Raw genomic sequence first — 14,620 nt, forward strand, 5'->3', positions numbered from 1 at the left:
AGAGAGAGAGAGAGAACGTGGATTTCCCGAGAGAGAGAGAAAGAGAAGCAGGCTAAGTTCTTCGGTTTCTGTTTTGCCGGTGATAATGCCAGCGCGGCGAGATCGCGTTTCGAAACGCGGCGGCGTCGTACCCGCCGAGACACTGCCAATTCGATTCGAGCGTTCCTCGCCAATCGCACCGCCATAATTTAGAGCAGACTTGGAAGTCGAGCCTATCTGCTGCTACCCCTTCACTCGGTCTATTTGCACACTTTCGGCGAGGTATGCGTCCGGCTCACACGCGATCGCAACCGCCGCGCCGGGATTCGAGATCCTGCACATTGGCCAACCGGATATCGAGAGACGATCGAGGACTCGCAACTTGACGGAAACCTGTTCGATTCGATACAACACGCTCGAGAAAATCGTCAAGATTTTCGAGGTTCACGCGAACCCACGATGGATCGTCCTTCGTCGCTACGCTTCTTTCGAATTTGCTTTCACCGTAGTCGGAATGCGAGAGCCGATCGCCGATTGTGCAAACAAGAGAAATCTTCGAATTAGAGGCGATCCGGTCGGGGACCCGATTCCCCCAACGGGGTAATCGATTACTGGCATACACAGCCTTGTACGCGAATTCGGAAATCGGCCATTATGATTCGAGAGTCATTGCCGGCGACTTTGATTCATCCTTAACCCCGTTTCCCCGAACGACAGAAATTCTCGGCTAATATCTGGATGAAACCGTAATTAACGGACTAACCTTAACACTGTTTGCTCGGTCTCCTCCTTTCCCCTCTCCCTCTCTCTCTCTCTCTCTCGCGCGCGCGTTGTAACACAGTTCGAAGCGATTCCTCACACCCCAGCATGTTGCGCTACGACATTATAACTTTATCTCCCCGCATTCTTGTCCTTCGAGGGCAGAGCTCCAAGCCGTATCGGTGGCGATCGCTGATACATATCGATCGCAGCAGCGATAGCACGATCGAACGACGATGCGCTCGTCGAACTACATTCACGGATGGAAAAGCCTACCTCGAGGAAAAGGAGTGACAAGGAAATTTGGAAAAATTAGTGTTGCATCTGAGGGAGAAAGGAGAGGAAGGGGAAGGCAGGATTTCTGGGAGGAATTTTTTTCTCCGGGCTTAGCGACGCTCTCAGCCTTCGGTGCGTCCGAACCTTGGGACACTTTCATGCCGAGCCTACGATCAATTCCATCGATTATCGACACACCGAGGTTAAGGTTAGCCCCGTCGCTTCGCTTTAGGTCGTTTGAACGGGATTGCGGCGTGGCCGCTCGCGGGATCGGCCCCGCGCGCGCGGCTTTCGCAGCTCGTGGCTTGTGGCTCGTACGTATCGATTTTCGGCTCGATACGCGCGGAGGCTGATCGAGCGACACCCGGAGACAAGCGCCACCCGATTTCACCTTTCGAGCAACCGGACGACAAATTCATTGCTCGTTGGAAAATCACCGAGACTTTTTTTCAATTTTTCAAAGGTACCAGCATCGCGATGGACGTCGCACAGTGGTCGGAAATCGTTAAAACGTAGCCAAAATGGGGAGGAGTACCCCAGTTTTTTTAGTTGAAAATTGTTACTCTGGGGTTTCTCGGGTCGCTGATTATAATTATTGGACTGTGGATGTTCATGCAAGCTTTAATTCTTGCAGGCAAATTTCAAGTAGTGTCCTTGATAGATCTGAGATAAATAAAAATCGTATCCAGTTCTGTGGAATTTGATCGAAGCTTTAAAAAGTGAAATAAATGTACACGCGTGTACACATATGAGAAAGAGAAGAGCAGGAATCGCGGCAGGTGCCGCCTAATAACCATTAGTGTACGGACGTTCCAATGAACTTGTTTAAGAGGACCACATAAAGCTATACATAATTGGCATTACAACGCGAAGCATAATGCCGATCATTTGAAACTACCAACTTTGAAGCTGCGTATCTCCGAACGAAGCACCTATTAAATATTGGTTGTACACAAAGTAAACGCGCTCAGGCACTTTACAAGCAAAGTACTACTACACCGATTTTTAAACTACGGAGAAACATTTTTTACTTTTGGCCACGATTTCGATCGAACTCGCCACCACTGTGCATCGCGAGTTTATGCGAATGACTCGGTGTCGATCGGTAAGCAATAAACAGGTGATCGAACAGGAAACGTCGGAGGTCGCGCGTTGGGGTTAGGCTTCTTCGTGGGCTTGGCTCTCCGTCTCCCTCTCTCCGCCGTCTGTCTGTCTGCTCTCTCTCTCTCTCTTTCCGTCGTACGGTATAGAATGGAGCAGTGAGAGGTGCCACAGCACAGGACGTCCTCGAGTTCTCGTTTTATGCGTCCTAGACGACCTCACCGTCGAATATAACCATTTCGATGGTCGCTACGGGTGTGTACCCACGCCTTACCCGTGTCCATTGTGCTCCCCTGTCCGTATTGATCGGGCACTTGCGCAACCCGGAAACAATGCACCGGACGTACCTTTCGGGCTTTTTATGGTTTCCATGGGTTTCCCAGATCCTTTCGGGCCAACTGTTGCGAGAGCCGCCGTCTACGAAAAGCTGCCGCGTACCCGGAGAAGCGAGAGGAACCAGGCGGACGATCGTTGCCACGCACCCCCTCGATTTTTTAACCCTTATCGCTCGAGGGGTGACTCATAGTCGTAACGAGAAATTGCAGTACCGTCACTTACAATATATTGTTTACATTACTAAATATGTGTGTGTGTGTGTGTGTGTGTTGGTATCTAATCAATTGCAGCACATTTAAGTATTGTACGAGGTATCGTATTCATTTCATATCCATAAAATGAAAAGAATCATACAGGGTGTCTCAGCTGAAGGAGAGGCCACCTAAATATCTCCTTTATTTTTAATGGCACAAAAGATATCCACGGCATAATTTAGAATGGTATCGAAGGAGGAATATCATAGAAGAACAATTTCTTTTGTCCGGTTATTTTTTCACAGTTTTTTCAAGGTCATCGTTATTTTTTGTATCGGGAAAACTTTTTTTTTTTAAATTTCATCTTATAGCTGCTGAAAAAATACATTTGAATATGCTTAAGTCCATTAACAAGATGGAATAACAAAGAAATAAGCTGTCCCGATAAAAAATAACGATGACCTTGAAAAAACTTGAAAAATAACCGGACAAATAAAAATTGTTCTTCTATGATATCCCTCCTTCCATACCATTTAAATTTTATGTGATAAATATAAATATTTCGAATTAGAATAGCCCCGAGTGCAAAGGGTTAAAAAGGATCAAGGCAAGGATCATCCGCCAGGGTCGAGGACGTCTCGAACAATTTCGGACGGCATCCCGTTGGACCGGAATTTCATCGTCCGATCTATCGATTCGTTTCCCCTCCACTGCCTGGAATTTTACCGGATATAAAGAAGCGATTGTCTGGACGGACATCGCGGCGGCTACGAGGGAGCGACGCGCGACGTCGCTTGTCCTCGGTTACGTAAACGCGTCGTCGTTAATATCGATGATCCTTGCGTGGATTGTGTTCGATGGTGGCAAGCTGCTGTCCCCTTCGCCACGATTCAAACATTTGACAGCGCGCACCGGCCCGTTTCCGTTGCACGCGGAATGGAAAGTTCTTAGAAAGTGACGCGGCGTCTCTTGTTCACCGTGTAACCGCGCGAACCGAAGCACCACGTGTCCAAACTGTCTTAATATGGGATGACAAGGCTTCGAAGACGCGTATACAGCTCGAGCTGGGACACTCGGCGCCTTCTGCTCGCGCGGTTGATCGAGCCAAGCTCGATTGATCGGGATTCCCTTGTTTCGATCGATTTCTATGTTTCCCCGTGAAAACGGGTTTCAATGTTTCACCGCTTCGGACATGAAGAGTCGAATGAAAAGAGGTAACACTCACGCGTCGACATAGCTGGTCCTCTTCAGGCGACGGGGCCCGAGCACGACTCAAACGGGGCACATCTGAAACCGAGAAATCAAACCGAAGGTTATTAACATTGCCAGATGGATTTGGAAAAAGGAAAAGATGGAGGAAAGAATTGAAAGAAAGCAGGACGCCCTGTAGGCCAGCCAGCCGTTGCAACCAATTTCCCTTCGTTTCACCGTTTCGTGGCCGGGGTATGGGCCAATGGAAAGAAGACCGGCTCTCGTGCCGGCTGCTTTCGATTGTCAACCGCTGGTGCCCACGGTTGGCGAAGTGAAAATCACGCCGCTAGAGAAGCTGAAGGCAGAAACTTTCAAATCGCCATTCTACCCGGCCGGCGCGGCGCGGCGCGCTTTTCACTGGTCGCTTTTCACTCGGCCGGTGATCACTTTCCTCCGGTGGGCGTTCAGCCCACAGTCTCGACGCTCGGCCGTGTCCAAGAAAAGAAGAAGAAAAGAGAAAAGAAAGAAACCGTGATCGTGAAACCATGGTTTTCCGCGATATTGGCCAACATTATCGTCGATCACGCTGGGCTGCGGTTCCTCGCGCGTCCTCGGCATTCTGGTTCCAAATGGAAACCCGCTTTCGCTGCTCGGACCTTCGGTCGGCTCGAAGCGATCCGAAACTCGTAAAAGCTAAACGCTGTCCTACGGAACGAGGAGACGCGAAAGACGACCGATACGAAAATTTCCATATTAAAAGTTTAAACGGACTGTAGAAACGTCCGCCGAAAGGAAGCGGGGTCTGGCTAACTAAACAAAAGGGGATCCTCGCACAGGGCCGGATGGCAACGTTACCATAATCCCCCATTGAATCTTCGGAGAAGCTGTTAAGTAACTGGTGGCACAACGCGCGGCGAGAGCGGTCCCACGACCACAAACGCAATCCTACATACATATTCATTTAATTTTTCGGAGGTACATATCATCGACGTACCGGAGCTGGGGTAAAGGGTGAAGCGAACACGCGGGGGCGAGGGAGAACAGCGAAGAGAGACAAAGGCGGAGACAGAGAGAAGAAAAGAAAGAGAGAAAAAGATAGAGAGAGAAGAGGGGCCACGGTGGCCACGAGGGCTCCGCAGAAGAGAGACCTGAATACTGCGTGTGGTACCGGATGGCGAGAAGGCAGGACAGAGGGGGAGGGGAAACGATTTGGACAGCGACGGCCCTGAGCCACTTGCCACAGTAGGTCAGCTCTCTTCACCACACTTCGCCTCGTTTTTCGAGCCTCCATTATACACGCGGTGAGGATCCTCCATCGCTCTTCGACAAACGAGCCCACGGATTCCTTTTTCCGCCCGCACTCTCTTTCCCTACATACGCAGCTGCGTATAAATATAATTGCTCCCGTTCGCGTTATCGTGGCCACGGTAACGGGGTTCGCGCTCTCTGCTCTGCTCTCCTCTGGATCTCCTCCGCTCTCCTCGCTGCCTCCAACGCCGCACACCGCCCCAGTCTGGTCTCTCTCCCGCTTTCTCGCTCTCTTTCTCTCGTTCGCGATTCCGTCGCCCTTTTGCGATCTTTCTTCGAGGCACCCGTGAACGTCCGATCGAATCTCGGCCGTTTCGCATAATTCCCTGACGACGCGACGTGACGCGGCTTTCGAAACGCGAGCGTGCGACGATCCTCGGTCGGATTTCTGCGCGTTTTTATCGGCTCGACTATCGCGTCGCGACTCGAGACCTTACCACGGTTCTGCACTCGTGACCGAAATCGCGCGCTCTCTGCGTGGTGTACAAGTACAATATAGGAAGTTAAGAGATTTGGCAATAAGGTGCGACAAACACAACAGGTGTCATGTATAAGAATAGGACGTTAATAAAACTAATCCATATCAAGTCCAAGTGTGTGTGTCCTTTTCCATGCCTGCTGGCAGCGCAATATCTGTGGTTGCAAGGAAAAACATCGCATATCACAAGTTATGCATTAATTGAGCTTCAGAGTGTAGGATTTACGTATTTACCCGAAAAAAACTCATGGAAACAAATTCGGAAGGGTCAGAAAATAATGCAATTTAACCAATGTCCTATGTCAAAGAATCAGTAATCATAACTTTAAACAGCAATATCTCTCGAAAGTGAAAGTATGCGACATGCGTCGTTTTTCCTGACAACCACAGATATTACATTCTGAACGCCAACGCATCGGTTCTCCGCCACGGACCTCTGAGAACCTGCATAGGTACTAGATTCGTGTGGGACAGCAACAGAATCGATCGAGCTTGTCCCGAGAGCGATTAGGCTGGCCGGTTAAATGATTAGAAACTGCAGGGACGTTCCAGGAAGCAACGCGTTTTCCATATTCATAGGAAACAGATGTGGCCGCGGGTGCTGGAGGCAGGCGACCCACGTGCTCGACAGCCGACGCGACACCGAGCGTCGCTCGTCGCAAACCGCGTTACACAATGCCTTTGTCCGCGCACGCTGTCCGGCACACGTGCGAACTGCGAACCGCAAACTGCGAATTGCGAATCGTTCCTACCAGGCTCTCCGGCTCCGGCTCGATTAAGACACGATGCCTTTTTCGCGCGGGCCAGCCGCCGTGCGCAAACACGTGGGGCGATTGTCACGCGTTCCACCGCGACGCCATTGTCCTTCGGTCGACTATGATGAACCCGCCGATCTCGAAAATCCCCGGGGAACCATCCCAAACGGGTTCCAGAGGGACCTTTCGAGGTTCTAGTTTCGAGACCTGGATCTCTATCAACATAACTTTCGAAAAGATCCCTCGAGAGATCCGAAACGGTCGTAAAAGATCCTCGAGTATTCGCGAGAGTCCTGCGTGGAACGAAATCCGAATTCGTGGTCGAACCAGTCTGAGGTTAACTCGTTGTCCGTTCCGAGGCGTATCGAGCATGCTCATCGCGCGCGGTTCGAGATTGGCCTCGATCTAACGAGTAAAGATTGGCCTCAATCTAACGAAGAAAGTGTATCTCGCGAAGACCCGGCGAACCGAGCGAGCACCGGCGAGCGATGACTGTTCGCGTCGCGTCGCGCGCCAATCACAAGGGAAGGACCCCTAAAACACCTGATAATCGGTAATAAGCGAACGATGTTCCCGTAAAATGGTTAAGAGCGAAAAATGTGCTATAAAATCTTTTAACTCTCGATGAAATATGCTGCTCTATGAATTTTTAAATTAAAAAAGAATGCTGATACATTGTTCCTCAGACATTCAACTATCTCGAACAACAAAATTTGTACAGCTTGCGCAAAATTTTTGAAATCGACTTTTGGCCAGCTTTTTCGTACAAATACCCCACTGTGCGCCGCGCCGTAGGAAACGGTGGTAGCTCGCTGATCCACGATCCACGGGATCGTTCGTTGTCGGTGCCGCGTACGCCGAGTATCATCGGCACCAACGATGACGGCCGAATGTTAATTTAATCGAAGCGAACGGCGCAACCTGTAATCGGGACTTATTTATGGGAAACCAGTTTCGGAGCTGGCGACGCCCCGACCACGGCCCTGGCCCCGGTCCCAGTCAGAGTCCCAGTCCCATCGAACGGGTCCTACTCCTTAACTCGATAATGTTAACGAGGACCAATTTCGTTGTAACAACGATAACATCGATACGACGTATCCACTCCGCTACGGATTATGACAACACCGACCACGGCTAACTTGTTCAAGGCCCATCGAAACGGCCCATCCTTACGCACCGTCGAACCACGTAATTATTTATAGAACCGTTGCCCCAGAAATCATCCTTAGACTCCGCTTCGGATAATAACCGTCTCGCCGGCATATAAAGGAATCGTCAATTTCACTGTACACTGGACACTTTCGTTTTCTCTTTGGTAGTTTAACCTTCGGACGCTGTTCGGATCGATACAGCCCGAAAACGCATCTTTCCATCCAACGTTTACTTTCGCCCGTCCGTGATTCAACTTTATCGACCGGAAGCCTATTAATCGGCGTTTTAACGAGTCAGCTGGATGTCGAAGAAGTTTTATCATTTTTTCTTGTACATATAATCATTTCGAACGATCAACGAAATTGTTGCCGCTTTCGAACGAATTGTTGACACGTCTTCAACCGTTCATCTTCGTAAGTTGTTGTTTCCGAAAGTATAAATAGCCAGTCAAAATGCCATATCATTATTTGTAACAATTTTTAAATGATTAAATTCTTCCGTATTTTAGAAATTGCTTGAAATTTAAATGTCGTGTGAGAAAACAGGTTGAATTTCATGCGAACAGTGTAAAAAAGATTATACATATATAGAATAAAAGTTTTCTAGGTTGAAAGATATGTCTTGATTTCGGAATTAGAATTGCTTCGAGTCCAAAGGGTTAAAGGTTGAAGACAGGATAGCTGAATAGAATAGAATAGATGGGTATTGGGTGAATCGACGTTAAACCTTGCGATTAATTGCAATTCGACCGGTCGTGCATCGACGTTTCGTGCAGCCGGGCTTTAGCTCCAAGGACCACCCGGTCGGCCGATCTCTCTGGCGCAACGGCCAAGGATGATCGAGGTGGCGGACCAACGGAGCCAGGGGATTGTTCTCGAATTGATATCTCTCCGAATCGATCGTCGGATGGCACCTGGCCGACCTAGTAGTACAGTTAGACAAGTGGGAGGAGTGGTATTAACCGTCGCGCGGCTGGGAGGATCGAGGTTAACGATAAGTCCTCCGCATCGCGAGCTAATAAACGTCCGGGAAGAGAACGGAGAGACAAACTAAAGACGTTAAGAGACGGCCGAGGACGACCCTGTATCGATTCGGAAAAATTCTAGAGTCCTTGATCTCGTCGAAACGATCGACGGATCGTCCGTCGCGTCGGACAGCCTCGTTACCAGAGATCACGGTTTTGAACGTGTACTAAAATACAGGGCCGCTTGTGTGCAAATGTAGCGCACCCTTTTTAAACAAACACAATGAATCACCTTTTTTTAAGCAGAAATGTCTGTGCTCCCTGGCATCGACAGGCGCCCTTGCCCGTTCAAGTTTCGGCGCCTCTTCGATTAAGCGCCCGTGTGCGGGGGTATTGGGGACCTGCCCAACCGCACGTGGCAGCCATGTTTTGTATGGCGCGGGGCCCGTAGCATTTGCTACTTCTGCTACGGGGCTTAATCCGGCACTGCATCTCGCGTGCGCGCACCCTTGCAATCCTAAAAACGAGAGTCTGCTCCCTTAATTTTGATAATAGAAGGAACAGCGATTTACCAAATATACTTAAGTGTCCAGTGTTTGTTTATCCGCGGATGCTTAAATTCTTACTACATACATACACGGTTCACGTACCACGTGTATCTATATGTATACACGTGAAACATGGATCTGTACTCGTTACCGAGTTTCCAGAGTCGATTTTCTGGAGGATGACGAAACGAAGAGTTTGACGAACGGTCGGGTCAGGGGAACTCGGCGATCGTTCACTTGAACGTCCACTTAGGTGGGTTTCTTTGTAAACGGTCTTGCCCGAGGCACGTGGTCGAATCGAGGGCATTAGCGTGGCCGAGCGACGCAAATAATTAGGATAGTTGCGTATCGTTTCTATAGGCTTATTGAATAATGGCGGGGCAAATTGGTGTGATTTGCAGACGAGCGACTGGCGACGACTGAAAAGGATCGAAATTTTCGACGCGACCGAAAAAAAACACGTCTCGTCCGAATTCACGCGATTCGCCACGAGAAAAAAACAAACGAACGCGCCGAACCTTCGGGAAAGTAACCGTAAAAAGAAGACGCGACACCGCGAGAGAGTATGAAATTGCCGGCAATAAATAAAGCAAAGTTATACTGGGCTCTGGCAGCTGTCGAGGTGACCCAATAATTCCAGATCGTGCCCTTTTCGTTCAATGTTCTGGCAATCGGCCGACGCAGCCGATCGAACTTTCGATGAATTTTCGTACGTCCTCGAGTTTCACCCTCGACCGCGATCGAGTTCCACACCGAGGTACATTCGACGACGGGGTATATGACGTCGATACATAGGGTGATTTTTCGAGGAGGGGGGGAGGGGGATGAGCTCTCTTTCTTTCTAGCGAAATTCTTGAATTACAAGCGAACAGTATGGGGGAAGGAAGTATCGATTTAATTGGAGCGCTCGCAGCAGACGCGCGATCGATTTCACCGGCAAAACGTGTCCCACGATCGATACGACGCTCCACCGATTGTCTCCGCTCGTTTTCTCGAAGCTACAACAATCGCGCATTGTTTCTCGAGCCGATACGCGATACAACGATTCGACGCGCGCTTCCAATTCTTCAATTACAAAATCTATTGTACCACCTGGATTTTTACCGCACGCTACACCTACCTCGGAGGTATCGAAATCGCGATAAATCGTTCTCACATGTGTGTTTACCGAACGAATATGCGTGTAACAAGAGAACCACCGGGACAGTTAAAACCTATGATCCGAGGACACATTCATCCCCGGTCCGGTTATTCCCGCATTTGGGATCTCGTGACGGCCCTCCTCCGTGGGTGGTAGACGAAATAAGACCGAGGGTTCTCTCTCTCGCCTGAATTTTCTGTGGGGGCCTGTTGCCACCCTCGTCGAGCAGGCGAGCGGATCGGTACTCGTACGGATCCGGTTCGGGCTCGGGTTCGGGTCCAACTGGGGGATGGCGATCGAGCAGAGGGTGGCAGATGTGTTCGACCGAGCCTCGGATTTCAGCGTTGCCAACCCAATCCAACCGACCGATTTTCCCCTGGGTTTTCCAGCAAAGTCGCGCGAGCCACAGAGAGACCATTGCACATTCCACTTTTCTATTCGATCGTTCTTGGCCCTAGCCACCGGCCTTTATTTTGAACATGCTTTATGTACTGTTTTCTGAGCCAGTCCCCAGCAAGTGTGGGATTCATCAATGACAGGTGTTGTAGTCATCGACCTACCCACTAAACATCCTCCCTGCACTGTGGTCATTCCTAGCCGTTGACCGTTTTATTCTATCCTCTTCTTCGTCAGCTGTCACGCACTTATTGTTACTTCAAGTACGTTGCAGTCTGTTGATTCGTTTTAAATGAGTTGCAAATTTTTCGTGTCACTTGCCTATACCTTTCACCCGGCTTATTCGTCGAATTAATACGTTCATACTTTCGTTCTCTCGATGACAGACTGTATCGCGCTGCTGTCGAACGTTCCTCGGTTTCGACGGTTCGTTTCTCCTTGGTTATTGGTTGGGAACACTGATTAACTTTCCAGCAGCCTCGGTGTAGAGCGAATGAACAGTCAGGGTGGCTCGGAACCCTTCGAATCGGTGAAACGAAGCGAGGGTGATGGTGAGAGTGAGGGTGAGGGCGAGGGCCGGAGGGTTCGTCGACGCTCGCAAGGGCAGCAAGGGCATCCGAAAGAACCGAGACGTATCTCGGAGGGGACGAGGGCGGCTACGAAGACTACAGGGTCTGGTCAATGGGGCCCCATCTCGTGCACACCCTCCGACGATTCTTATTTCGTCGGCATTGTCAGCGTTCAGCATATGGCAGCCCTTCATTCAGACTCTCCGCGGCGAAACGGGTCTCTGGAGCGACGGGAACCATGGGGAAATCGAACGAGAATGGGAAACGGTCCTGTGCCTGAGCACGTGGGAGTCGATTTCAGGGATGTTTCTCGCGCCTCACAGACTAGGGGATTTTATTCCGTACGATATGTTGGCTGTGCCGAGATTTCGCTCGACGAGAAAGCCCTACGAATTAATTTTGGACGGTAGAAACGGTAAGTGGAATCGGTTAATCGATAAATTGCTGTTAAGTGGTCCCTACACGATCAATGATATTGTCAATATTAACGCTCTATCAATATAAACGCATCAGTATTCTCACCAATACTCATTCTAGCAAAAATATTCGTACAGTGGTGTTTTTCTTGTGAATTTCGAAATGTTTTCCAGTTCGGACTTGGGTTTTCTAGCATTGACTCTTTCACTGTGCGAACAAAAAAATCAAAGAGAATGAGAATTAGACGCTGGCCTAAGGAGTGGTACAAGCTGAGAAACCGTTTTACACACGAACATTTGCTGAATTTTTTGCGTTCTATAGAACCGGACGACTACAAAAATTGTCTTCGAATGGACGAAGAAGGCTTTCAAACTTTATTAGAGCTAGTTAGGCCCAACATCCAGAAAAAAGACACTGTTATGCGCGAAGCTATCCCTGCAAACCAAAGAGTTTCTATAACATCGAGATATGTAACCTAGATCGGTTCCAAATACGTTCGTACATCAGTATGTTGACAACAAGCATGTACGACGCACGCAACACACGTGTCGCACATTTATCATAAATTTATTTTCCCCAAAGCAAGTGAGTGTGTCTTTATGAACAATATTTCTTACATTCAATCATTCAATATTTCTGTTCCTTCAAAATTACTACATATAACATATTTAATTTACAGACACGATTCAAATAAATCTTGAAGAAGATCCAAGCTAGGATCGAAACGTTGATTTTGTTTGACAATTGGCAAAGTTGCTTTATAATTCGTAATAAACGATCGAACCGTTGCGCCGAAAACATTTAATAATTCATTATCAGCAAATACGATCGATAGAAGAAACATATACTATATTTAATAATGTAAAGAATATTTTGAATAATGGTACAGCAATTTTTAGTGGCGTCTCAGAAGAGTCACACCATTCGAGTGCTAAAGGTTCATTTGGTCGATAGAAGCGTCAACTCTGTTCTGGACTAGACCTCATGCTGCGTTTCCAGCTGAAAGATTCCGACGAGTTTGGCGTAGACGTAGACTGGTAGACAGTGTCGAGTGTAAACGATTCTTCGAGCAACTCTCTTCGGCGTCGAAATGTCGAGAGTGCTGCGGAGCTCGATCGCGGGAGGGGGGAGAAATTTGAAAAATCTCGATCGCACGAGACGCGATAGGACGCGGTTTGCCGGAAAAATCGAGAAGAGAAAGAATCGTTCGCGTGGAAGAAAGTCCGAGGAGACTTGGAATAGCGAGTAGGTAGAACAATATCGAGGGAATCTGTGCTAAAGTTTTGCAGACGCGAGGTTCTTTCGCTCGCACGCTCGCTCGTCGGCCGAGTGGGTAGCGAATGGAGCGGGCAGGCTTTCCAACGATATTTCTGGTGGTAACTATGCCAGGGACTGCCGGGTAAGTAGTCACTGTAATACGGCTTGAATCGAGTAAAAGTACATGGGTAACCTCGTAAGCGGGTTCACCATGTCGCTTTCACTCCCCATGCCGCAATATTATCCGTCGCTCGAGGACCAACCGGTAGACAATCCTAGATACCGTGGGCTGCCATTCCTCCGAACTGAACCGAACCGAACCGATCCGATCCGATCGGCAATCCCATAAAAATAGTCGCGTTTCCATACAGGGTGTACCGTAACGATCGAACGTTTCGCTTCGATCAAAAAGATCAAAGCGATATCTAACCCACCAACTCTTTTCTTTTACGTAATCCCACAGACGTTCGGTGTCGGGACGCGTCGAGAGTCGAGAGCCAGCCGTTCGAGTTGGGAAACGCAGCCAGCAACGCTCGCGCACGTTACAAAATACAATTAGAAGAAACAGCAAAGCGAAGCGATTCATTTCCGAATAACGATGTCAACGATAACAACGAAGAATGAAAGACGGTCGGGCAGGACGGTAGGTATGGTAATTCGGTGGCACACCCTGTACAGAGAAGGATCGGTGAGAAGCGGATGATATTTGCAGAACGGGAATCGTCGGAGCTTTAACGCTATCGTCGACGGTGTCGTACATGTATCATTGGTTTCTGCTTGGACAAGCACGACCTGTCCCGGAGAGCGATTCAATAAAACGTGCCCGACACGATCGAGGACGATACGAACGAAAGGTCGTCAATTTGCAAACGCGTTGTAGAAAATGGAAGGAAATGGAATCGCGGCGTTCAATGGGAGACGATATTGCACCGGTGACACGCTATACACGATCCTTCGGACAGTCGATAATTTCTGACAGAGAGATGATAAACGGTGGATTTGTAACCGAGCCGGACAAATTTATTACCCGAGAAAAGCTCGTTCGAACGACGAGCACTGTGTATTCGTATCGAATAAAATGGCTTTCGAACGAGCGAAGAATCGACAATTTATTCTATAGAAACCCGAACAAATTGTAGGTAGAATAGGGTAACGCGTGAAAGCGTGTTTCAGCGACCGATTCCATGGCAACCGATCGTCTGATTAGAATCGCCCTGTAGCCTCCACGTTTTTTCACCGTCCTTCGGTTTTTCGCTATTTTCCTTTCACAGGCCGGACCTCGGCGCGGCGAGGTCACTTCGCTCGATTTTTTTCCACTCGAAATTATCCACGGTCATCCCGCGTTTCGCTTAGCTAATCTATTCCACCCCCTGCTCCCTACTACCGACTCCCTACCCCCGAGCTCCCCATGCGCGATAGATCATTCACGGTGGCTGGCTTTAAATCGCGGAATTATCTAACCGAGGTCAGCTGGGAAAAATTCGCGAGTAGCCAACTTTTATTACCGCCTGAAAAACCGTGCGGCGGACGTTGCTGTTCTTCGAAAAGTTTCGACCCACATTCAGCCTAATTTACAATTCATAGTCAATCTTCCAGTCTATTCTTCGCGATAGGCCCATTTTCGTTTAGATACAGGTGGTTCAAATTAGTCTACAATCCTGGAGAAAAGGATAAGACGCTGCTGCGCGTGAAATGTGCGTTTTGTATGTTCTATGAACTTTTTCTCATCGCTAAAAATTACTTTTTTCCATTTTATCATCCAACGATCGCGCTCACGAGCAAACTTTAAGCGTGCAGCC

At 48.8% G+C, this 14,620-nt stretch overlaps 1 protein-coding gene across 1 annotated transcript in view; it reads right to left on the reverse strand.

Annotated features, from left to right (window-relative positions):
* Nucleotides 1-14,620, reverse strand: part of Rdx (BTB/POZ and MATH domain-containing protein rdx) — a 99,140-nt gene that overhangs the window by 45,546 nt on the left and 38,974 nt on the right. Inside the window, exon 3 of the mRNA XM_076444839.1 lies at nt 3,871-3,932. The gene's annotated coding sequence lies outside the window, so the exon portion shown is untranslated. The remainder of the gene's footprint in view (nt 1-3,870; nt 3,933-14,620) is intronic.

Source organism: Lasioglossum baleicum, unplaced genomic scaffold (genome assembly GCF_051020765.1).
Source record: "Lasioglossum baleicum unplaced genomic scaffold, iyLasBale1 scaffold0021, whole genome shotgun sequence".
In the NCBI taxonomy this organism is placed as follows: Eukaryota; Metazoa; Arthropoda; class Insecta; order Hymenoptera; family Halictidae; genus Lasioglossum; species Lasioglossum baleicum.